This window comes from Staurois parvus, unplaced genomic scaffold, assembly GCF_062004578.1.
Source record: "Staurois parvus isolate SC_StPar_1 unplaced genomic scaffold, SC_StPar_1.0 ptg000041l, whole genome shotgun sequence".
NCBI classification, from domain to species: Eukaryota; Metazoa; Chordata; class Amphibia; order Anura; family Ranidae; genus Staurois; species Staurois parvus.
In genome coordinates, this window is record NW_028317837.1 from 320,458 (window position 1) to 344,969 (window position 24,512).

At 47.6% G+C, this 24,512-nt stretch overlaps 1 pseudogene; it reads left to right on the forward strand.

Annotated features, from left to right (window-relative positions):
• Nucleotides 1-6,975: 6,975 nt before the first annotated feature.
• LOC149470501 (uncharacterized) overlaps nucleotides 6,976-24,512 on the forward strand; it is a 205,369-nt pseudogene continuing 187,832 nt past the window's right edge.

Consider the following 24,512-nt stretch of genomic DNA (forward strand, 5'->3'; position numbering starts at 1 on the left):
CCTGCGTTTACTTGCAGTGCCCCAGTAGTTAAAACCAGAAAAAAGCGAAAATTCTTTCCAACCAATACCATCCTGCCAGTATCCAAACCGGTGAGCCTGCCTTCCGTGACTCAGCCTGAAGCCTCTACTCAGCCTGAATCCCCTACTCAGCCTGATGCCTGTACGCAGCCTGATGCCTCTCTTCAGCCTGAAGCCTCTACTCGGCCTGAAGCCTCTACTCGGCCTGATGCCTCTACTCGGCCTGAAGCCTCTACTCAGCCTGAATCCTCTACTCAGCCTGATGCCTCTCTTCAGCCTGATGCCTCTACTCGGCCTGAAGCCTCTACTCAGCCTGATGCCTGTACGCAGCCTGATGCCTCTCTTCAGCCTGAAGCCTCTACTCGGCCTGAAGCCTCTACTCGGCCTGAAGCCTCTACTCGGCCTGATGCCTCTACTCGGCCTGATGCCTCTACTCGGCCTGATGCCTCTACTCGGCCTGAAGCCTCTACTCAGCCGGACGCTGGCATTCAGCCTGATGCCTCTACCCAGCATGATGAACTGATCCAGCCTGACGATCCTATTAGGCCAGTTGACTCGATGCCCGCTGTTGATCCAGATGATCCAGTACATGATCCGGTGCCCGCTGTCGTGCCAATTGACTCAGAGCCCGCTGTCATACCTGGTGACTCGGTGCCCACTGCCTTGCCAGATGATGCAGTGTCCGCTGGCGAGCCAAATGACCTGATGCCTGGTGACCCAGTGCCCGCTGTCATACCTGGTGACCCGATGCCCGCTGTCGAGCCAGACGATCCAATGCCTGGTGACCCGGTGCCCACTGCCTTGCCAGATGACGCGGTGCCCGCTGGCAAGCCAAATGACCTGATGCCTGGTGACCCAGTGCCCGCTGTCATACCTGGTGACCCGATGCCCGCTGTCGAGCCAGACAATCCGGTACCTGATGACCCGGTGCCCACTGTCGTGCCTGTTGACTCGGAGCCCACTGCCTTGCCAGATGACGCGGTGCCCGCTGTTGAGCCAAATGACCTGATGCCTGGTGACCCGATGCCCGCTGTCCAGCCAGACGATTCAATGTCTGCCCCAGTGCCCGCGGTCATACCAGTTGACTCGGAGCCCACTGCCTTGCCAGATGACGCGGTGCCCGCGGTCGAGCCAAATGACCTGATGCCTGGTGACCCGATGCCCGCTGTCCAGCCAGACGATCCAATGTCTGACCCAGTGCCAGCGGTCATGCCAGTTGACTCGGAGCCCACTGTCGTGCCTGGTGACTCGGCGCCCGCCGCTCCACCTGAGGGCCCGAGACCTGTCGCTCCACCTGGGGGTCCGGCGCCCGCCGCTCCGCCTGAGGGCCCGAGACCTGTCGCTCCATCTGGGGGTCCGGCGCCCGCCGCTCCGATTGGGGGCCCGAGACCTGTCGCTCCGCCTGGGGGCCCGAGACCTGTCGCTCCATCTGGGGGTCCGGCGCCCGCCGCTCCGCCTGAGGGCCCGAGACCTGTCGCTCCTCCTGGGGGCCCGAGACCTGTTGCTCCGCCTGGGGGTCCGGCGCCCGCCGCTCCGCCTGGGGGCCCGATGCCTGTCGCCCCGCCTGGGGGCCCGATGCATGTCGCCCCGCCTGGGGGCCCGATGCCTGTCGCCCCGCCTGGAGGCCCGCCGCCCCGCCTGGGGGCCCGATGCCCGTCGTCCCGCCTGGGGGCCCGATGCCTGTCGCCCCGCCTGGGGGCCCGATGCCTGTCGCCCCGCCTGGGGGCCCGCCGCCCCACCTGGGGGCCTGATGCCTGTCACCCCGCCTGGGGGCCCGATTCCTGTCGCCCCGCCTGGGGGCCCGATGCCTGTCGCCCCTCCTGGGGGCCCGGCGCCCGCCGCTCCGCCTGGGGGCCCAATGCCTGTCGCCCCTCCTGGGGGCCCGATGCCGGCCGCCCCGCCCGGGGGCCCGGTGCCTGCTGCTCCGCCCGGGGGCCCGGTGCCTGCTGCTCCGCCCGGGGGCCCGGTGTCTGCTGCTCCGCCCGGGGGCCCAGTGCCTGCTGCTCTGCCTGGTGACCCGCTGCCTGCTGCTCCGCCCGGTGACCCGCTGCCTGCTGCTTTGCCTGGTAATCCGATGTGCCTCTGCCCGGAGTCCAGCCCAATGTGCCTCTGCCCGGAGTCCAGCCCGATGTGCCTCTACCCGGAGTCCAGCCCGATGTGCCTCTGCCCGGAGTCCTGCCCGATGTGCCTCTGCCCGGAGTCCTGCCCGATGTGCCTCTGCCCGGAGTCCTGCCCGATGTGCCTCTGCCCGGAGTCCTGCCCGATGTGCCTCTGCCCGATGTGCCTCTGCCCGGAGTCCTGCCCGATGTGCCTCTGCCCGATGTGCCTCTGCCCGGTGTGCCTCTTCCCGGTGTGCCTCTGCCCGGTGTGCCTCTGCCCAGTGTGCCTCTGCCCGGTGTGCCTCTGCCCGGAGTCCAGCCCGGTGTGGCTCTGCCCGGAGTCCAGCCCGGTGTGCCTCTGCCCGATGTGCCTCTGCCCGGTGTACCGCTGCCCGGAGTCCTGCCAGGTGTGCCAGTCTTTGATATCCCGCCAGTTACCAGACCCGGGCGGTGGAACATTTTTCCCAGCTAGGACTGTTTGGAGCGTCCTGAGGCCGCTCCTTGAGGGGGGGGTACTTTCAGGAATGGACTGGCCAGCAATGGTGGGACTCACCTGCCTTTTGATCTGCAGTACCAGGGCTGGCCAGGGGGTGCTCCCAGCAATCAGAGGCTCAACTTTGCAGCCAGCTAACACCTGTAACTGATGATGCTGGGGTATTTAAGGGATGGCCAGACCCACAGACTCTGCCTTGGTGTTATGTTTGTCCTGGGCCCTGTATCTGTCCTGCATCCTGTTTCTGTTCCTTTGCTGACCCTGCCTGATCTGAACTGCTGCTGACTTCTCCTGCTCTGATCCCGGCTCGCTCCTGACCATCCCTCTGCCTGACCCTCTGTACTACGCTGCTTGCTACCTGTTCTGATCCCTGGCTTGTGACCCTGACCATCCCTCTGCCTGACCCTTTGTACTACGCTGCTTGCTACCTGCTGAACCTGGCCTGTGACCCTGACCAATCTCCGCTTGCTCCCCCTGTACCTACCTGCCCTATTGATATTGACCCGGCCTGCCTGACGACGCTTGCTTGTATGTACTGTTATCTGTGGGTGGTTGGTTGGGTTTGTTTGCACTGTATTATGTTTAGTATTGCACTGCGTTTATGTTTGTATTGTTAGTGTTAATAAATTATATTGTTTATCACATATCTGAAGTCTGCGTTTCCCTGCGTCAGTCACACATCTCTGGTCATACCTGGGAGCTCTGACAGTCCCTGTACCGCCTCCCATTGCTGCTGTCTCCATCGCCACACTCTGCCATGTGCCACTTTCAGGTCTCCTCACACTCCTGCTGGTTTCCATTTTGTCAAAGGATGCTGGCAGATTACGGGCCTCCCATAGCTGCTGCCAGGCCCCTAATCTGCCATGGGCCCCTGTACCGCCTCCTCATGCTGCTGCCAGGTCCACAGTGTGTCATGCCATGTGCCACTTTCAGGTCTCCTCACACTGCTGGTGTGTTCCATTTTGTCATAGAGTGCTGGCAGATTACGGGCGTCTCCCATTGCTGCTGCCAGGCCTGTAATCTGCCATGGGCCCCTGTACCGCCTCCTCATGCTGCTGCCAGGTCCACAGTGTCTCATGGGTCCCTGTACCACCTCCCATTGCTGCTGTCTCCATCGCCACACTCTGCCATGTGCCACTTTCAGGTCTCCTCACACTCCTGCTGGGTTCCATTTTGTCATAGGTTGCTGGCAGATTACGGGCGTCTCCCATAGCTGCTGCCAGGCCCCTAATCTGCCATGGGCCCCTGTACCGCCTCCTCATGCTGCTGCCAGGTCCACAGTGTCTCATGGGTCCCTGTACAGCCTCCCATTGCTGCTGTCTCCATCGCCACACTCTGCCATGTGCCACTTTCAGGTCTCCTCACACTCCTGCTGGGTTCCATTTTGTCATAGGTTGCTGGCAGATTACGGGCGTCTCCCATTGCTGCTGTCAGGCCTGTAATCTGCCATGGGCCCCCGTACCGCCTCCTCATGCTGCTGCCAGGTCCACAGTGTCTCATGGGTCCCTGTACCGCCTCCCATTGCTGCTGTCTCCATCGCCACACTCTGCCATGTGCCACTTTCAGGTCTCCTCACACTCCTGCTGGGTTCCATTTTGTCATAGGATGCTGGCAGATTACGGGCCTCCCATAGCTGCTGCCAGGCCCCTAATCTGCCATGGGCCCCTGTACCGCCTCCTCATGCTGCTGCCAGGTCCACAGTGTCTCATGGGTCCCTGTACCCCCTCCCATTGCTGCTGTCTCCATCGCCACACTCTGCCATGTGCCACTTTCAGGTCTCCTCACACTGCTGCTGGGTTCCATTTTGTCATAGGATGCTGGCAGATTACGGGCCTCCCATAGCTGCTGCCAGGCCCCTAATCTGCCATGGGCCCCTGTACTGCCTCCTCATGCTGCTGCCAGGTCCACAGTGTGTCATGCCATGTGCCACTTTCAGGTCTCCTCACACTGCTGGTGTGTTCCATTTTGTCATAGAGTGCTGGCAGATTACGGGCGTCTCCCATTGCTGCTGTCAGGCCCCTAATCTGCCATGGGCCCCTGTACCACCTCCTCATGCTGCTGCCAGGTCCACAGTGTCTCATGGGTCCCTGTACCTCCTCCCATTGCTGCTGTCTCCATCGCCACACTCTGCCATGTGCCACTTTCAGGTCTCCTCACACTGCTGGTGGGTTTCCATTTTGTCATAGGGTGCTGTATGGCCTCCCATTGCTGCTGCCAGGCCCGTAATCTGCCATGGGCCCCCGTACCGACTCCTCATGCTGCTGCCAGGCCCGTAATCTGTCATGGGCCCCTGTTGTCGCTTGTTGGCATATTCCGCTCGTTCAGATGCTCCTTCTCCTGCTACTCCTCTTCACGGATTCCGTCAGCAGTCTTTCTTGGAATCCGTTTCCAAGAGACAACAGTTTGCGAGCACGCACCCGACGGTGCAGAAGCTGAACGTCCTCCTGTCCAAGTTGCTGCTGCCAGGCCCGTAATCTGTCATGCGCCCCTGTACCGCCTCCTCATGCTGCTGCCAGGTCCAGAGTGTGTCATGGGCCCCCGTACCGACTCCTCATGCTGCTGCCAGGCCCGTAATCTGTCATGCGCCCCTGTACCGCCTCCTCATGCTGCTGCCAGGTCCAGAGTGTGTCATGGGCCCCCGTACCGACTCCTCATGCTGCTGCCAGGCCCGTAATCTGTCATGGGCCCCTGTACCACCTCCTCATGCTGCTGCCAGGTCCAGAGTGTGTCATGGGTCCCTGTACGGCCTCCCATTGCTGCTGCCAGGCCCGTAATCTGCCATGGGCCCCCGTACCGACTCCTCATGCTGCTGCCAGGCCCGTAATCTGTCATGGGCCCCTGTACTGCCTCCTCATGCTGCTGCCAGGTCCAGAGTGTGTCATGGGTCCCTGTACGGCCTCCCATTGCTGCTGACTTCATCGCCAGACTCTGCCATGTGCCACTTTCAGGTCTCCTTACACTGTTGGTGGGTTCCATTTTGTGATAGGGTGCTGTATGGCCTTCCATTGCTGCTGCCTCCACCGCCACACTGTGGCTCCACACTCTGGTTTTGGCCCCGTGACTGCCCAAATGAGTGAAGTGTGCGCTGATTCTAAGATCGACGGCACTCATCTGCATGTCATACTGACTGACAGTATTATTTCTCTTCCCCAGCAGACTCCAAGGGCATTTAAATTAAAGGTACAGTGTTCTGCACTAATATAAAGGCTCTCTGAAGCCTAGAAACACCCTTTTATAAGTTAAATTTGCAGCGAATATAATCGACTCGAATCAATATTTTTTCACAAATTCGCCGAATCAGTCGAATCGAATTTTTGAATAATTCGCTCATCTCTAATTATAGCTGCCCAACTTCAACATCTTACCAGGTGGGACTTAGTAGACACATTAGATACCATCCATCGGTTACTACTTCCATCAGATACAGATTTCACATCACTCTCACATTTGTTAATGGGCTTCAGATGGCACCAGTGGGAAAGGAATGATCTCTCATCTATTTATTCCCGTCTTTTGACTCTTACTGAAGACTTATAGAAAGAAATGGGAAACAGAGAAAATAAGAGAGAGTGGTGGGAGGTGATTGTGACCTCCATACCTCTCATCTCTCTGTCCTCTTCACAGAAACTCAGTCATTTCTTTTGCATAGAGTTTTCAGGCTCCAGCTCAATTGTTCAGCTAGGACAGGAGGGATTTCCCCTTATGACCCCAATTGTAGTGATGTCGGGGATTTGATACACGCTTTGGAAATGTCCAAAATTATTCAAAAAGTGGAACAATATGACGAGTATTGTAATGTTGGTGTTCAATATTCCTCGGGGTCTTCATAGGCTTTTAAAATCTTAGCTCTTTTATCCCCATAGAAGGAGAACGGCCAGTTGTATCCTACTGAATGGTAACTACATGGTTGACCCATACTTGGGGTATGATCCTGTAGACACAGGCCTCATTGATTGGTGTCAGCTATCTATGTATGTACTGGGGGGAGTTACTTGCCGTGTACAGCTGAATTGTTCTAGGTTGTTTCTTCTTTTCTCTGTTCATTTGTTTATAAAAGGTAAAAGTGACACCATAGACAAAGCAAGTTATTGTTCTGTATGATCTGTAACAGTGCCACAACTGCCTATACGTGAGAATGTATGACTCCATTGTCTGGGCTGAATGTTGGGAATACTGTGCGCACTTATAAACTTTATTAATAATCTCTATTTGATGAAAAAAATACTGTAGATAATGCTGTACATATTCTTTCTATTCATAAGATTTATTTAGTAATGAACATTAAAAATAGAAAGCAACTTTATGTAGCCCTTTATATAGAATTTTAAATTTAATGTTTTTTTTTGTTTTTTTTGTACAGGTGGATTGATGAGCCAAGTTTTCGGTCATGTTGGTCTTCATGAATACAGCTGAGTCACATGGAAAACAAGACATATGGATGTCTTAATTGACTGAAAGTCTTTACTGCAGTTCACTGGAGGATTCATACGGGACACAAGTCATATCTGTGTTCTAAAAGTCATGGTTTGGATCCTCTTCCACATTGATCCAGCCTCAGAGGACAACAGGAGAAAAGGAATTTCAGTGTTCTGGAAGTGACAATTACTTTACACTAAAGTCCAAACCACATATACATAAGAGGAGTTATTTCATACTACTTCTTGTTTGGAGATTTTACAATGGATAGAAAATATATCACACACCAGAAGGTTCAAAATGGAGGGAAGTCATATCATTGTTCTGAATGTGACAAAACTTTTACAAGTGAGAGAGACCTTATAGTACACCAAAGAGTTCACACTGGAGAGAAGCCATATCAGTGTTCTGAATGTGATAAAGCTTTTACTCAGAATTCACATCTCATCACACACCAGATTGTTCACACTGGAGAGAAGCCATATCAGTGTTCTGAATGTGATAAAGCTTTTACACAGAAGTCAAGTCTTATCACACACCAGAGGATTCACACTGGAGAGAAGTCATATCAGTGTTCTGAATGTGATAAAGCTTTTACAGTGAAGTCAAATCTTATCACACACCAGAGGAGTCACACTGGAGAGAAGTCATATCAGTGTTCTGAATGTGATAAAGCTTTTACAGTGAAGTCAAATCTTATCACACACCAGAGGAGTCACACTGGAGAGAAGTCATATCAGTGTTCTGAATGTGATAAAGCTTTTACACAGAAGTCACATCTTATCAAACACCAGAGGATTCACACTGGAGAGAAGTCATATCAGTGTTCTGAATGTGATAAAGCTTTTACAGTGAAGTCACATCTTATCACACACCAGAGGATTCACACTGGAGAGAAGCCATTTTAATGCTCTCAATGTGACAAACCTTTTTCAGTTAATGCCGGTCTAATCTATCACCGGAGGATTCACAAATCTCAGCATAGATTAAATTCTGGAAGAAAAGGAATATTAAAGAAGTTTCAGGTGTCACAAGTTAGTTTCACATCCCCAATGTCATCCCACAAGCTAGAGAAGAATGGAAAAGATAAAATGTTACCTTAAAAGAAACAAACTAAAATCTGAGCAAACTGGAATGTAATGATTGGATGAACTGAGTTTAGTGCTTATGTCCATCAATACACAACTAGAAGGGATTTGAATATTTTATCTTTTGACAATTTTTTAAGATAAGTATCAATAACTGAACAGCTTCCCTCATGATTATCATCTTTATCTTTTTTTATGGAGCTTTGAATGAACATGCAATGAATTTTCATGATACACCAACTGAGTTGTGTTTCCAAGCATTTTCTTCATTTCTGGACCCTGAGGTAATACATGACCAACACTGCCTCAGTACCAGAGACTAGGATGGGGTCTATTGTCATCTTACCAAGTCTCTGAAGCCTCAGTGGGAGAGTCCATTCCAGGTTCTTCTGACTATTGATACATGATCAGCCAGGCTTGAGGTCTCCAGCTAAGCCCACCTTGTCCACTCCTCCCATTACATGTTCCATCTCCTCTCCCATTATCAATGACTTCTTTCCACATTTCATCTCCTCTCATTATTATTTTATACAGGATTTATGGCGCCAACAGTTTGCTCAGCGCTTTACAATATAATGGGAGACAATACAGCAACAATACAGTTAAATACAAGAGGGATTGGAGGACCCTGCTCCTCAGAGCTTACAATCTAGGAGGGAGGGGCTAGTGGTACAAAAGGTAGTAACTGTGGGGGATGGATTGGTTGGAAGAGTAAAATATTCCATTATTAGCTGAGGGCAGGATAGGCTTCCCTGAAGAGAGAGGTTTTCAGAGATCGCCTAAAAATGAGCAGAGTAGGCAATAGTCTGATAAATTGGGGTAGAGCATTCCAGAGGATGGGGGAAGCTCTGGAGAAGTCCTGGAGATGAGCATGGGAGGAGGAGACAAGGGAGCTAGAGAGCAGGAGGTTGTGCGAGGAGCCGAGAGTACGGTTTGGGTGATATTTGGAGACAATATTGATGATGTAATTTGGGGCAGAGTTATTAATGACTTTATGTTATTGTTAATGTTTTGAATTTTATCCGTTGGGCAATGGGAAGCCAGTGGAGGGATTGGCAGAGAGGGGTTGAGGACACTGAATGGAGGCCACTGGAGGGATTGGCAGAGGGGGGTGGAGGACACTGAATGGAGACCAGTGAAGGGATTGGCAGAGGGGGGTGGAGGACACTGAATGGAGGCCAGTGGAGGGATTGGCAGAGAGGGGTGGCTGATACAGAATGTTTATTAAGGTGGATGAGTCTGGCAGCAGCATTCATGATAGACTGAAGAGGGGATAGCCTGCAATTTGGTCGGCCAATGAGGAGGGAGTTACAATATGCGAGATATAACAAGGGAGTGAATAAGTTGCTTAGTGGTTTCCGAGGTTAAGAACGGGCGTATCTTGGAACTGTTGCGGAGGTGAAGTCTACAAGATTTGGACAGCGATTGGATTTGGGACTGAAAGGACAGATGGGAGTCTAGGATTACACCAAGTACCCTGGCATGAGGGGAGGGACTGATGATTGTGTTATTGATCTTGATGGAGAAGTCAGGGGGGGGGGCAAAGGCTGGAGGGAATACTAAGAGCTCAGTTTTGGAAAGATTGAGTTTGAGGAAGTGGAGTGACATCCATGCCGATATGTTGCTTAGTAGGTTAGTAATGCGAGAGGAGACTGAAGGGGCGAGGTGAGGAGGAGATTGAAGGGGTGAGGTAAGGGGTAGAAAGATAGATTTGTGTGTCATTAGTATAGAGGTGGTACTTAAAGCCATGGGAGTTTATCAAGTGAAAAAGGGAGGAGGTGTAGATGGAAAAGAATAGGGGTCCAAGGACAGAACCTTGAGGGACCCCTACAGAAAGAGGGAGTGAAGAGGAGGAGGCAGAGTTATAGGTAATGCTGATGGAGCGCTGCAATAGATAGGAGGAGAACCAGGAGAGAGCAGAGTCTTGGAGGCCAAAAGAGTTGAGTTTTTTGAGGAGGAGGGGATGGTCAACTGTATCAAAAGCTGCAGAGAGGTCAAGTAGTAAGAGTACTGAGTAGTGGCCATTGGTTGGGATGAGTACGGAGTAGTGCCCGTTGGTTGGGATGAGTACGGAGTAGTGGCCGTTGGTTGGGATGAGTACGGAGTAGTGGCCGTTGGTTGGGATGAGTACGGAGTAGTGACCGTTGGTTGGGATGAGTACGGAGTAGTGGCCGTTGGTTGGAATGAGTACGGAGTAGTGGCCGTTGGTTGGGATGAGTACGAAGTAGTGGCCGTTGGTTGGGAGGAGTACGGAGTAGTGGCCATTGGTTGGGAGGAGTACGGAGTAGTGGCCATTGGTTGGGAGGAGTACAGAGTAGTGGCCATTGGTTGGGAGGAGTACTGAGTAGTGGCCATTGGTTGGGATGAGTACGGAGTAGTGGCCGTTGGTTGGGATGAGTACGGAGTAGTGGCCGTTGGTTGGGATGAGTACGGAGTAGTGGCCGTTGGTTGTAATGAGTACGGAGTAGTGGCCGTTGGTTGGGATGAGTACGAAGTAGTGGCCGTTGGTTGGGAGGAGTACGGAGTAGTGGCCATTGGTTGGGAGGAGTACGGAGTAGTGGCCATTGGTTGGGAGGAGTACGGAGTAGTGGCCATTGGTTGGGAGGAGTACGGAGTAGTGACCATTGGTTGGGAGGAGTACAGAGTAGTGGCCATTGGTTGGGAGGAGTACAGAGTAGTGGCCATTGGTTGGGATGAGTACGGAGTAGTGGCCATTGGTTGGGATGAGTACGGAGTAGTGGCCATTGGTTGGGATGAGTACGGAGTAGTGACCATTGGTTGGGATGAGTACGCAGTAGTGGCCATTGGTTTTAGCAGTTAGTAGATCATTAGTGAGTTTTAGTAGGGCAGTGTCAGTGGAGTGTAGTGAGCGAAAGCCAGACTGTAAAGGGTCAAGAAGGTTGTTGTCGGTGAGGGAGGAGCTCAGGCGATTGTAGACTAAGCGTTGTAATAGTTTAGAGGTAAATGGCAGCAGGGAGATGGGTCTTAAGTTGTTCAGGTTGGTGGGGTCCAGGGAGGGCTTGTTAAGTATGGGAGTGATGTGCGCATGCTTTAGAGGGGAGGGGAAGGCACCAGTAGAGAGGGAGAGATTGAAGATGTGAGTGAGGGAGCATAGGATGGAAGAAGAGGCTGACCGTAGTAGTTGTGAGGGTACAGGATCCAGGGGGCAGGTAGTGAGACGGGCTTCTGAGAAACCTTAGTGACCTCTTCGGTAGTAGGAAGGTCAGAAGAGGAAAGTGTTGAGGGAGGTTTAGTATAAGGTATGCTAAGTGGGATGGATGTCTGTGCAGTGGAGATTCTCCTATGAATTGTGTCAATCTTATTTTTGAAATGATTTGCAATCTCGTGAGCAGTGAGTGAGGTACTGGGTGGAGGTGGAGAAAGTTGAGAGTTAGAAGTAGAGAAGAGACGGCGAGGACTGGATGACAAGGTATTGATGAGAGTGACAAAGTAGGCTTGTCTGGCAGTATGGAGGGAGGAATTGTATGTGAAGAAAGCAGATTTATATCGGGTGAATGCTTGGTGAGATTTGGTTTTACGCCACATTCGCTCCAGCACACGACTATGTCTATAAGATCTCTGGTGTTGTCAGTCTGCCAAGGTTGTAATGGGCGGGGCCTGATGCTTCGTGTGGTTAGAGGAGCAAGTGAGTCTAATGTGGATGAAAGTGAACTGTTGTATACAGCAGTGGCCAGGTCAGGGCAGGACAGGGGAGAGATTCTGTCATAGAGTTGGTCAGTTGCAGAGTGGAAGGGAGAAGGGTTCAAGTTGTGAAGGTTTCTGCAGGTGATTGCTGATTGGAGGGATAAGTGTTTGAAGATGAGGAGACTGTGAAGGTGATGAGATTGTGATCAGAGAGGAAAGGGGGTGTTTGTGAGGTTGTAGGATATCCTCTCATGGATGACAACCTTTCAGGCAGGTCTGTGTCTGTGACACCAGCTAGAAAGAAGTCTCTGTTCAGTGAGAAAACAACATCCCAAGCTGATGCAGGCCTTCCAATACTGAGTTACTGCTGATTTAGGGGATGTATTCAGCAGTAAAACGTAAGCCCAGCTGGCCACTTGTGTTCCATGTGGTTCTGCCAAATGGGATTCCATCAGGTGAAGATCAGAAATCCTTGTTCCATGTTTTCTCTTTCCAGCTATTACTCCTCTCCATAGACTAATCACACAATGCAACTGCCAGAGATCTGAACTTACAAAGTGCTGAGTGTGCGGTCATATTCCTACCACTTCTTCCGGGGGACTGACATTCCTCTGATTGGGGTTCACAATAATCACTCTGAGTGCACACATCTCTTTTTGGTGTAAAGTTTGTAAAGAAAACTTCTTCTCCCTGGAAATATTACAACGTTGGCACCAAAGTGTAACTATGGGCAAAATCAATAATGACATTAATAATGAAATCTGTCATTAGCAGAGCAGGTTTTGTTTTTCCGAGTCTCCTATTATTTTATGTTTTGTTGTCCCTCCCAGTAGATATTTTTTGTCTACTTCCTGTAGAAGGCCAAGTCTTTTGGGAAAAATGGCAGTTGGAGGGGTTGGGGCAAATCCTATAACACTGCTGGGGGTGCTCACAACTGTCAGTTGTCATTCATATGGGGGGTTGGACCTTATAGAGAACCTGTTGCTGTAACTGCTGTAGAAGCGTTAGCTGAAGTTGGGCTTTACTTGTTGTGTGTCTTACTTATAATCTATCTAAGACTTCCCTGTACAGGGTGACAACGCTGCTGTGTAATGTTCCTGCAGAATGATCAGGGTTGTCACCCTGTTACAGAAGGTGGGAAAATAACAGATCTACAGACAGGACCAACAGCTGATACAACTATGTTGCAGAGAGAACTCTGGGAATGCTAATGACAGATTGCATTACACATTCAGTTAGCAGACTTCCTGCTGTTGGTCTGATGTTTGAATTGTGTTCTGATATTTACTGTCCTGCTGTAAAAGGTGTAAATGATCGCCCGCATGTTTCCTGTAGTAGCAGGGACTACAAACTCATATCAGGAATAGTAGGATGGCTACCTACCCATGGGGGGGTCACCTTTTGGATTTGGGGGAAACATTTCACATGGTTTCTTTCCATTAATGACACCGACAAGGGGAGTCTCACTTCACTAACAATAGGAGAGCCAATCACAGGCCATTAACATTTCATGGTGTCTCAATGTATTGCAGAATGTTTAATCCCCATTGGTCCAATTGCCTAGTCCTTCCAGATGATATTACTTCCTGTGTAGAAGGAGCGCCCTAAAATGGCTTCCCTTCAATTCCACCCATAGCTGTACTTTAGGTGATGTTGCCCCTCCCCCATATCTGTAAGGGAAAGCCTCAATTTCTCCCAATACTCCCCTGGCCTTCCAGTGAGAAGAAACATTTTCTCTGGAGTGGAGATGTTTTATGCAGTGAGCCCTTCATAGACGGGATGGGGAATCTAAGTAATCTAAGATAAGTAAGATGAACCGGTGTACTGGAGTCATGGATCAGATAACCAATGACACCATTGATGGTATAGCAGAGCTGACAGCAGAAGTGGCTCCATCACCTAAGGTGGTGTCACAGAACTGCATGGCAGCTGACTATCTCTCAGAAGCTCAAGGTGGAGTCTAAAAACTGGTGTCAGAGAGTGTTGCACATTTTTTTTAGATCATGAGGATCTCAGAAGGAGATATCTACACAAGGTAAAGGAGTTCCAACAGTCACCTGGGTGGGGGGAAGTGGGATCCATTTTGTTGGATGGGGTTAGGTGGAACTTGGTTGAGTAATATGGTGGCTTTGCTTTTTTATGCACATGATTAAATTCACATTTTAGAACAGAAGATTACTTTAAACCCGCAAACATGTTTTATTTTCTAAAGCAGAGACTATAATGGTGGTAGTTTCCATTTTCTATCTCACAGGATATTAGCACATCTGTTTATCAAATGCATATTTTCTGTAAAAAACCCCACTAAAGATCATTTTAATACGCAAAAAAAACAATATATGACACAATTTGTTTGGTGAAATGTAAAATATTGTGTTTACATCAAGTATATAGATATCAAACATACCAAACTTGCCAAAATTGTGCGTATTTGTGAAATGGTGACAAACTTCAGTACCAGAAATTGTCCATAGGTGAAGCTTTAAAAGCCTTTACAGGTCATCAGTTTATATAGTGAACCATGAATGATGGCCCTAGAGTTATTCCTCTCCCTCTGGTGTGTGCAGAGATATGTACAATGTGTAGTGTGATTGATGTTTTCCTACATAACCGCACCCAACCCTTGCAATTGCTCATGTATACGGGAACTGGGGGCTTTAAAAAGTGTTTTGTGTGTTTTTTCATTTACAGTGTGTTACTTTACACTTTTCTTTCTCTGAACTTTTTTATTGCCATATAGGGGGTTAATAGCCTCGCATGTGATAACATATTGCTGGTCACAGGTCCTCTTTACAGAAACACAAGAGGTCTATCAGACCCCTAATGTCACCTCTGGATGCCAAAAAAGATGGTCAAGCACAGATCATGTTTGATCAGCTCCTTGAAGACACGAATGTACATCTGCCAAATCTGTATCTGAGTAGACCATAGAAGCAGCATTAGAAAGAAATGTGAGCATGGCTTCAGTCAGGCGATGGTCCTGGTGGTCATGGTCTTGTTCTCCTTCAGGTCCTCTCACCTTGTAGATGGTGACATGGACTTGTTGTGTGGGAATGAGCAGGAGGGGCTCGGGGTTCTCTTGTACCCAATCAGCTTGTTATGGATAAAAGATGAAAGTGTCTTCTGGGAAGTTACAGGGATTTGGAGGTTTAGAGGGTTACATAGGTGGGCGGGGCTGGTTTTAACGAGGGGCGTGTCATATGTTAATCGGTTTATTAGCATAGATGATATAAATGGTATAAATAGATCCTTGAAATGTAAACAATCTATGTCTTTCCTTCTGTTGTTAAAGTGTCACAAATATATGATGAATAAAGTTGGATGATATTTTCACCGCACAATACCGTGGTCTGGGTTCTTCTACAACACTTCCCCCCAAAAATGTCCTCTTCCAGTTTTAGGAGTCTGGTGGAATGGGACACAAGCTGATGGTATCTCTTAGGCCCTTTGTATATGGGGTGTGGGTGTTTGCAGAGAGGCATGTTGAGTGCATGCAAGATTTTATTTTTCTTACACAAAGTTGTCAGAGACGAGATATTTCTCACACAAGACATGGATATATGTGGAATTACACCCCCAACACACATTCTGCTACTTCTGGGGATTCCACATATGAGAGCATTTTTGGAAGTCTAGCCACGTACAGGGGTCCAAAATCTAATGACCACGTTCAGGCTTTCAAAGATCATATTTAGCTTCCTTACTACCTATCCCAGTTTCAGAGGTCCTGAATTGCCAGGAATGTTCAAACACCTCCCAAATGACCCGTTTTAGAAAGTAAACACCCCAAAGTATTTGATCAGAGGCACGGTATTTTGCAGATCTAATTTTTATCAAAAGATTTTGAAAAATGCAAAAATTAAATAAAAAATCCATGCGTCGGCCTGCTTGGGTTATATAGCTGCAGCTCCTCCAATTAGGCATCCACCGGTCCAGCACAGTGCAGAGGGATCATCACATCCAAAGAGGGATCTCCATACAGGTGCACATTAAAGATTAAGATGTGGGATTGGTGAGCCTTTAACCACTTGGTGACCACGCTATACCCCTGGTTACCCAGTTCTGGAAGGGCATCATATGACGTCCTTCCAGAACATGCCCTCCAGCGCACCCCCAGGGGTGAGCACCTGGCGACATCCGTGATCACTGAGCCCTACGGACACAACTGATCATGTGATGATGTGGCCTTTTATCACGTGATCAGCTGTATCCAATAACAGAGCAGATCAAGCAATAAATACAGTTGCTGGTTATCGGTAACCAGCAGCTATCAAAGCGTATATCAGCACTGATCATCAGGGCCCTCATGATCAGTGCCTTGCAGTGCTGCCCAGCAGTGCCTCCCACCAGGATCCAGCAGTGCCACTCATCAGTGCCCCCTGCAAGTGCCACCCAGCAGTGCTGCCAGTCAGGGATGTCAGCGCCACCCATCAGTGCCGCCTATCAGGGACCATCATTGCATATCAGTGCCTCCTCATCAATGCCCCCCAGTGTCACCTCGTCAGTGCAGCCTATCAGCGCCCATCAGTGCTGCCAATTTATTTATTTATTTTATTTCAATCATTGCTATCTCATCAGTGATGGCTATCAGTGCGTCCTATCAGTGGTGCCTCATCAATGCACATCAGTGCTGCCTATCCTTGCCATCTCATCAATGCACATCAGTGCTGCCTATCCTTGCCACCTCATCAGTGCCGCCTCATCAATGCACATCAGTGAAGGAGAAAAATTACCTGTTTGCAAAATTTTATAATAGAAACAAAGCAAAGCTTTTTTTTCAAATGTTTTTCTCTTTTTTTTGTTTATAACTCCCCTCCCCCCAGCGGTGATTAAATACCACCAAAGAAAGCTCTATTTGTGTGAAAAAATGATAAACATTTAATATGGCTACAATGTTACATGACCGCGCAATTGTCATTCAAAGTGCGAGAGCGCTGAAAGCTGAAAATTGGTCCGGACAGGAAGGGGGTGACAGTGCCCGGTAGGCGAGGGGTTAAAGAGGGAGGATCTAGAGGCTGAAGGTTTTTTACCTTCAGTGTGATGCTCCTCCCCCTTATACTTATCTGATCCCGATCCAGCACTGTGCACAAAAATAGAAGCTCTCCAGGGTCTCTGACTCCTCATTGGCTGAGATACTGCAGCCAGTGAGGAGGGAGTGGGGGTGGGTCAGACCGTGCTCTGTGTTTCTCATAGTTATATAGAGGCGGCTCGGGAGTGAGCACACATGAGTGCCCCAAAGTAAGCATCTTGCCTGGAGCGCTGGTAGGGGGAACCGGGAAGAGGAGGATCCTGGAGGCTCTGTGCAAACCCATTACACAGAGCTGGTAAGTTTGACATGTTTGTTATTTAAAAATTCTGAACCTTGACAACCACTTTAATCTTCTGATTTTGTGAGCGCATAAACGCATGTAAATGTGAGTAAACGCAATGCAATGCACATAAATGTGACTCTGGGAGCAAAATACAAGTCTGGCTCCTCTGATTACCTGTCCTTCCCGATTATAAAAACGTCCTGCGAACGCATGTAACCGCACATGTGGGGAGTCATGAGAAACGTGCAGTTCCTGGTGTGACCGGAGCCTGACCGGGAAAACGTTTATCTGGGGTGACGTTTGGGGACAATGTGATCAGTGACACCCACTTATGTCTGATCTCACTATTACTTTTCTTTTCTATCCGAGTTTTCACTTCAATACAGGAAATAATGTGAAATCTGAGGGAAATCTGAGAGCCATATGAAGACTTTGGGCCGTTCTATTGTCTGTTCATATGTCTGTGTGTACATCACACTGAAAAGAGGGACATTTACAGGGCAAAGAGGGACAGAGAAATATGGTGTCACACAAGGGAGAGTGATGGGAGATATGATCAAATACAATCTCATTACCTCCTCTGCTCACACTTCCAGCAACGTCTCCTCTATAATTCCTCCCACATGGAGCTTCCTGTCTGTGCCTGATGTCACTTCCTGTGTGTGCCTGACATCACTTCCTGTCTGTGCCTGACATCACTTCCCGTCTGTGCCCGACATCACTTTGTCTTTGCCTGACTTCACTTCTTGTCTGTGCCTGACATCACTTCCTGTCTGTGCCTGACATCTGTTCCTGTCTGTATCTGACATCACTTCCTGTCTGTTCCTGACATCTCTTCCTGTCTGTGCCAGACATCACTTCCTGTCTTTGCCTGACATCATTTCTTTTCTGTGCCTGGCATCATTTACCGTCTGTTCCTGACATCACTTACCGTCTGTACCTGACCTCCCTTCCCGTCTGTTTCTGACATCAGTTCCTGTCTTTTCCTGACATCAATTCCTGTCTGTAACTTACCTCACTTCCTGAATATACCTAACCTCACTTTCTGTCTGAGCCCATCACTTCCTGTCTGTGCCTAACATCACTATCTGTCTGCGCCTGACCGGACTTCAAATCTGTGTCTGACATCACTTCCTGTCTGTGCCTGACATCACTTCCTGTCTGTAACTTACCTCACTTCTTGAATAAACCTGACCTCACTTCCTATCTGTGCCTGACATCACTTCCTGTCTGTGCCTGACATCACTTACTGTATGTTCCCAACATCACTTCCTGTCTGTGTCTGACATCACTTCCTTTCTGTGCCCGACCTCACTTCCTGTCTGTAACTTAAATCACTTCCTGAATATACTACCGGTCTGTGCCGAACATCACTTCCTGTCTGTATCTGACTTTACTTCCTGAATATACCTGACCTCACTTCCTGTCTGTGCCTGACATCATGTCCTGTCTGTACCTGACATCACTTCTTGTCTGTAACTTACCTCACTTCCTGAATATACCTGACATAACTTCCTGTCTGAGCCTGACCTCACTTCCTGTCTGAGCCCAACCTCACTTCCCATCTATTCCCGACATCGCTTTAGGTCTTTACCTAACCTCACTTCCTGTCTGTGCTCGACCTCACTTCACGCCTGTTCCCGATATCGCTTTATGTCTTTGCCTGACCTCACTTCCTGTCTGTGCCTAACATCACTATCTGTCTGTACCTGACCTCACTTCCCCTTTGTTCCTGACATCACTTCTTTTCTGTACCTTACATCATTTTATGTCTGTAACTTAAATCACTTCCTGTCTGTAACTCACTTCCTGAATATACCTGACATCACTTCCTGTCTGAGCTTGACATCACTTCCTGTCTGTACCTGACCTCACTTCCTGTCTGTGCCTGACATCACTTCTTTTCTTTACCTTACATCACTTTATGTCTATAACTGACCTCACTTACTGAATATACCTGACCCCATTTCCTGCCTGTGCCTGATATTACTTCCTGTCTGTACCTGACATCTTCTTGTCTGTAACTTAAATCACTTCCTGTCTGTAACTTCCCTCACTTCCTGAATATACCTGACCTCACTTCCTGTCTGAGCCCGACATCACTTTCTGTCTGTGCCCGACATCACTTCCTGTATGTTCCCGACATCACTTCCTGTCTGAGCCAGATATCTCTTCCTTTCTTTGCTTGAACTCTCTTCCTGTCTGTGCCTGACATCACTTCCTGTCTGTGCCCGACATAACTTCCCCTCTGTGCCTGGCATCACTTCCCGTTTGTTCCTGACATAATTTCCTGTCTGTGCCTGACATCACTTCCTGTCTATAGCTGACATCACTTTTCTGTAACTTACCTCACTTCCTGAATATACCTGACCTCACTTCCTGTCTGTGCCTGAAATCATTTTTCGTCTGTACCTGACATTACTTCCATTCTGTACTTGACATCACTTCCCATCTGTGCTCAACATCACTTCCTGTCTTTGCCTGACCTCACTTCCTGGCTGTACCTGACATCACTTCCTGTCTGTGCCTGACATCACTTCTTGTCTGTACCTTACCTCACTTCCTGTCTGTAACTTACCTCACTTCCTGAATATACCTGACCTCACTTCCCGTCTGTGACCGACATCACTTCCTGTCTGACATCCCTGACATCTGTACCTGACAACATTTCCTGTCTGTACCTGACATCACTTCCTGTCTCTGTATATGTGTGATCACCACCTTGTGGAACTCAGAAGAACGGCAGCCTGTGAAATGTAAGAAAATGAAACCAAACTGCGTAGGATGACAGCAAGATTTATAACCTCCTTCAGCTTTGGAAAGTTTTACCCCCTTCATGATCAGGGCATTTTTTTTGCTGTTCAGCACTGCACTGCTTTAACTGGCAATTGTGCGGTCATGCTACACTGTACACAAATTAAATTGACATAAGAGCTTTCTTTTGGTGATATTTAAACACCACTGGGGGGGTTTTATTTTTTAATTCTGAAAACAAGTGATATGTTCTACTTTGTTATAAAACATATCCTATATGTAACGTGCATGTAAGATGTGAGTAGCTGAGATGTGATCTGTAGAAAATATGACAATGTAGATTTAGCATTCCATGTTATATTCAAATGTTTTTATTGAAATTTTAACATACAAAGAAGAAAAAAACAAGGTAAAATGCAATGATCAGTCTTGTTCGATTCACATTTGGAGAAATTGAGATATGGAAAGGAAAGTTAAGAGACAAGAGAAGGCTCCCCACCTAGTGGCCGGGGAGCCTGTGTATCCTTAATTTATTTACATGAGAGGTATGCTTGGTCTGTTGTGAACCGTTCAAGAAAACTAGTGAGGTGTAAATATTGGGGGGAATATGAAATTGAGGGAGGGGTGGAACGTAAGAGAAAACATGGAGAGGGGGGAGGGGGGGAAGAGGAAGAGCACCAATGAAGTACTGTTATGGAGTATTATATCCATTACAGATAGTAATCATGTTATTACGCATCTGGGATTGTTTAACCATCGCGACCAATGACTTGTAAATTTGTGGAGGGAGGAATTATAAATTGCTATTCTGCTCTCCATTGCACATTGGAGGTTAAGGTCAGATATGAGGCGGGACACTGAAGGGACGGTGATGGATCTCCATAGTCTGGTGATGTTAGTTTTTGCAGCTGCTAAGATGTGGATGATTATGGTGCGTACGTTTATCGGGAATGCATCTATTCCAATGTGTAGAAGCGCCAAGGCGGGATTTGGAGTTACTAAAGTTCCAGAGAGTAAGGAAATTATCTGGAATACTTTATTCCAGTATGACTTGAGCGATTTACATGCCCAAAGGATGTGGAGAAGTGTTCCTTTTTCTCCGCAATGTCTCCAGCAGGTGTTCGTATGTTGAGGGTAAAAGAGGGCTAATTTAGTTGGGGTTAGATACCAATGATGTAGTATTTTTAAGTATGTTTCCCAATGGGAACTACATTTGGAAGCTTTAAAGGTGATGGCAAATGTTTTTTCCCAAATGTATGGGGTTATTGTTTGGCAAAGATTCTGCTCCCAATTGATTAAGGAAGAAGTATGTGTAGTAAATTGTGTCTCGGTAATGAGTGAATAGAAGGTCGAAATTCCTTTCTTAGGATACTGTTTCCTTTGATAGAAATTCTGTGTAGTAGCAGGAGTCTCTATTTCTATTGGTATTTTTGCTGTGTTAATGGAGTGGGCTATGCGCATATAGGTATATTGTTCCCTATCAGGAAGATGAAATTTCCGCTGGATAACAGAGAATGAGTCTAATTTATGATTCGTGTAAATGTCTTTTATGTAAAGTATACCGCAGCTTCTCCATGATGATATATTTAGGTGAGGAGTGATGAAGTGTAAGGACGTCAGGGGAGTGGGGCTTTTCACATTGCTTGTGTTGCCTTGAGCGCGGGTTGAGAAATCAAACCAAGCATTTAGAGAAGCCTGTATGCAGGGGTGTGTTTGCAGGGTTTTAGGTAGAACTGCTCTGGGTATGAATAGTATGTCTGTTATTGCGTGTGGTAGGCCCAAGGAGGTTTCCATTTTGGTCCATATCTTTTCTTTGGTAGGGTGCCACCAGAAGAAAAGCTGGTCTAGTAAAGCTGCTTGGTAGTATGATTTCAAGTGAGGAAGACCTGCTCCACCTCTGGAGGGAGGGCGTAGTAGTAGATTCGCAGAGCATCTGGGTCTGCTAGAGTTCCATAGAAATTTGTTTATTAGAGATTGAAGTTTAGCGAAAAAGGTGTGTGTGAGTGGTATAGGAAGCGTCCGAAATATATATAGTATTTTAGGTAATATGCACATTTTCACCGTTGCTACTCTGCCTAGAGTCGATAGTGAGGTTGTGCGTAAGCATTTTAGTTCTTGAGGAATGGTTTCCAGTAAAGGTTTGAAATTAGTTGTGTAGAGTTGGTTAGTAGTTGCAGTGAGTTTGATCCCTAGATAGGGTATGCTATGTGTTTCCCATGTAAAGGGAAAATGTGTGGATATTAAGGCTTGGGTTTCAATAGGTGTGTGTAGGTTTAGTATAGATGATTTAGGTTCGTTAAGTTTGTAGTATGAAACATCTGCGTATCTGCGTATATGTGTACGTATTGAGCGAAGTGAATTATAAGGGTTCGTAATCATAAGGATAATATCGTCTGCAAAGAGACTAAGTTTGTGTTCATATTGGTGAAGTTTAATTCCCATGAAGGCTGGGTCGCTTCTAAGATTGGTTGCTAATGGTTCAATAAGTAAGGCAAAAATTATGGGGGACAGAGGGCATCCTTGTCTGGTGCCGTTTGATATGCAGAAAGGCTGTGAGAGTGTACCGTTGGTCAGTACTCTGGCAGTGGGTTTGGAGTAGAGAGAGAGAATTGCCAAAAGCATCCAGTCTGTTATTCTGAATTTTTGTAAAGTAAGGTTCATAAATTGCCAGTGGATTCGATCAAATGCTTTTTCCGCATCTAGTGATAGGAGGATGGAGGGTTGTTTTTTGGTCTCAAGAGGGTGTATTAGGGAGATGATTCGTCTTGTAGCGTCAGGAGCCTGTCTACCAGGTATAAATCCCACTTGATCTGGATGGATTAATGTGGGTAAATATGGAAGTAATCGTAGGGCAATTATTTTGGCGTAAATGTTTATGTCCCTATTGAGTAAAGAGATTGGTCTGTAATTTTTTATTAACTGGGGGTCTTTGCCCGGTTTAGGGATAGTAGTTATTACAGACTGTAGCATGTCAGAGGGGAATTCCCCATTAGTTGCGGCATGGTTATAGAGTGCAGATAGGTGAGAGGTAAGATTGGGTTCTAGTGACTTGTAAAATTCATTAGTATAGCCGTCATTCCCTGGTGATTTGTTTAAGGGGAGAGTGTTTATGGCTTTCTTAATTTCTGGTGGTGATATCGGTACCAAAAGCGATTCAAGTTGGGAAGGGGTGATGCATGGGAGATTTATGTTCTGTAGGAAGTCGCCAATGGAGAGAGTCGTTGGCTGGATTGTATTTGAGTCATCTTTTATATTGTATAGGTTTTGGTAATATATTGCAAAAGCATTGGCTATATCTTGCGGATTAGTTAATGTGGTGTGAGTGTTAGGGTGTTGGATTGTGGAGATTTTAGCTTTGATTCTCTTTTGTTTGACAATTTTAGCAAGGAGTGAGTTTGCCTTATTTCCAAGAGCATAGAATTTGGTTTTAGTTTTTTGAAGATTAGTATCATAATTTTGGAGTAAAATAGTACGTAGTTTGTTTCTTTCTAAAGTTAGGGTCGCGGATGTGGAAGGGTTCGGGGTCTGTTTGTTGATTGTTTCATGTAAACGGATTGAGGTCAGTAGTTGGGCAATTTGTTGGGATCTCTGTCTATTTATGCGGGATTTCAATTGTATGAGGATACCTCTCATGTAGGCTTTGTATGTCAGCCAAAGTGTAGTGATTGAGATATCCGGGGTAGAGTTCGTTTCGAAAAAGAGTTTGTGGGCGTCTAGGATATGCTTCTGGTTTTCTGGGCTTTTCAGAAGTGAAGAATCCAATCTCCAAATAGGTGGGATTGCAGAGCGTGTGTCGTCTTCCAAGGATATACTGATCGGAGCGTGGTCTGACCAAGTTATGGTTCCGATTTTGGATGATCTCACGTGTTGTAATGTCCACTTGTCAGTGATGAAATTGTCGATTCTCGAATATGAGAGGTGAGGAGGGGAGTAGTAGGTGTAATCTCTCTCGGTGCCATGTTGACATCTCCAGATATCATATAGATCGTGATCGTGTAGGAAATGGTTAAAGTCAAGTTTGGTAGGTTTTTTAGTAGAAGATGAATCTAAGAGCGGATTACCTACTACATTGAAATCGCCACCAATAATGAGTCTGCCTTGTTTATGGCGCGATATGGTTTTGTAAAGCTTGCGGAAAAAGGACAGTTGTTTGCTGTTTGGGCCATAAACATTCACTAGGGTGTATGTCATATCATTTATTTGACACACTAAGATATGATATCGGCCATGTGGGTTGGCTATGCTCGAAATAGTTCTAAGTGAAATAGAGTCTTTAATAGCGGTGAGAACTCCATTCTTCTTTTTGGTTTCAGTTGCCATAAATGTGTGGGAGAAGTGGTGAAGTTGTAATTTGGGTATTTTTCCCGTGACTAAGTGGGTCTCTTGTATGAAGATGATGTCGGCTTGGGATTTCTTTATTTCTTTGGAGAGCATCGATCTCTTGAAGGGGGAGTTAAGGCCCCGTACATTGAGGGAAGTGATGTTAATCATTTAATAGTCCATTCCTGAGGTGTGTAGTTAAATGATTTGTTATTTGATAGAGGTGTAGTCCTATGTGTGTCCCTTTGCGAGAGTTAAAATTTATAACACTGCGGTGTAGGTTGGTTGCGATTGGTAAGCTGTATGTAATTTTCCATGTAAAGTCATAGTAAATAGCTGTTAGATTGAGGGTAGATAAGTGATGGTG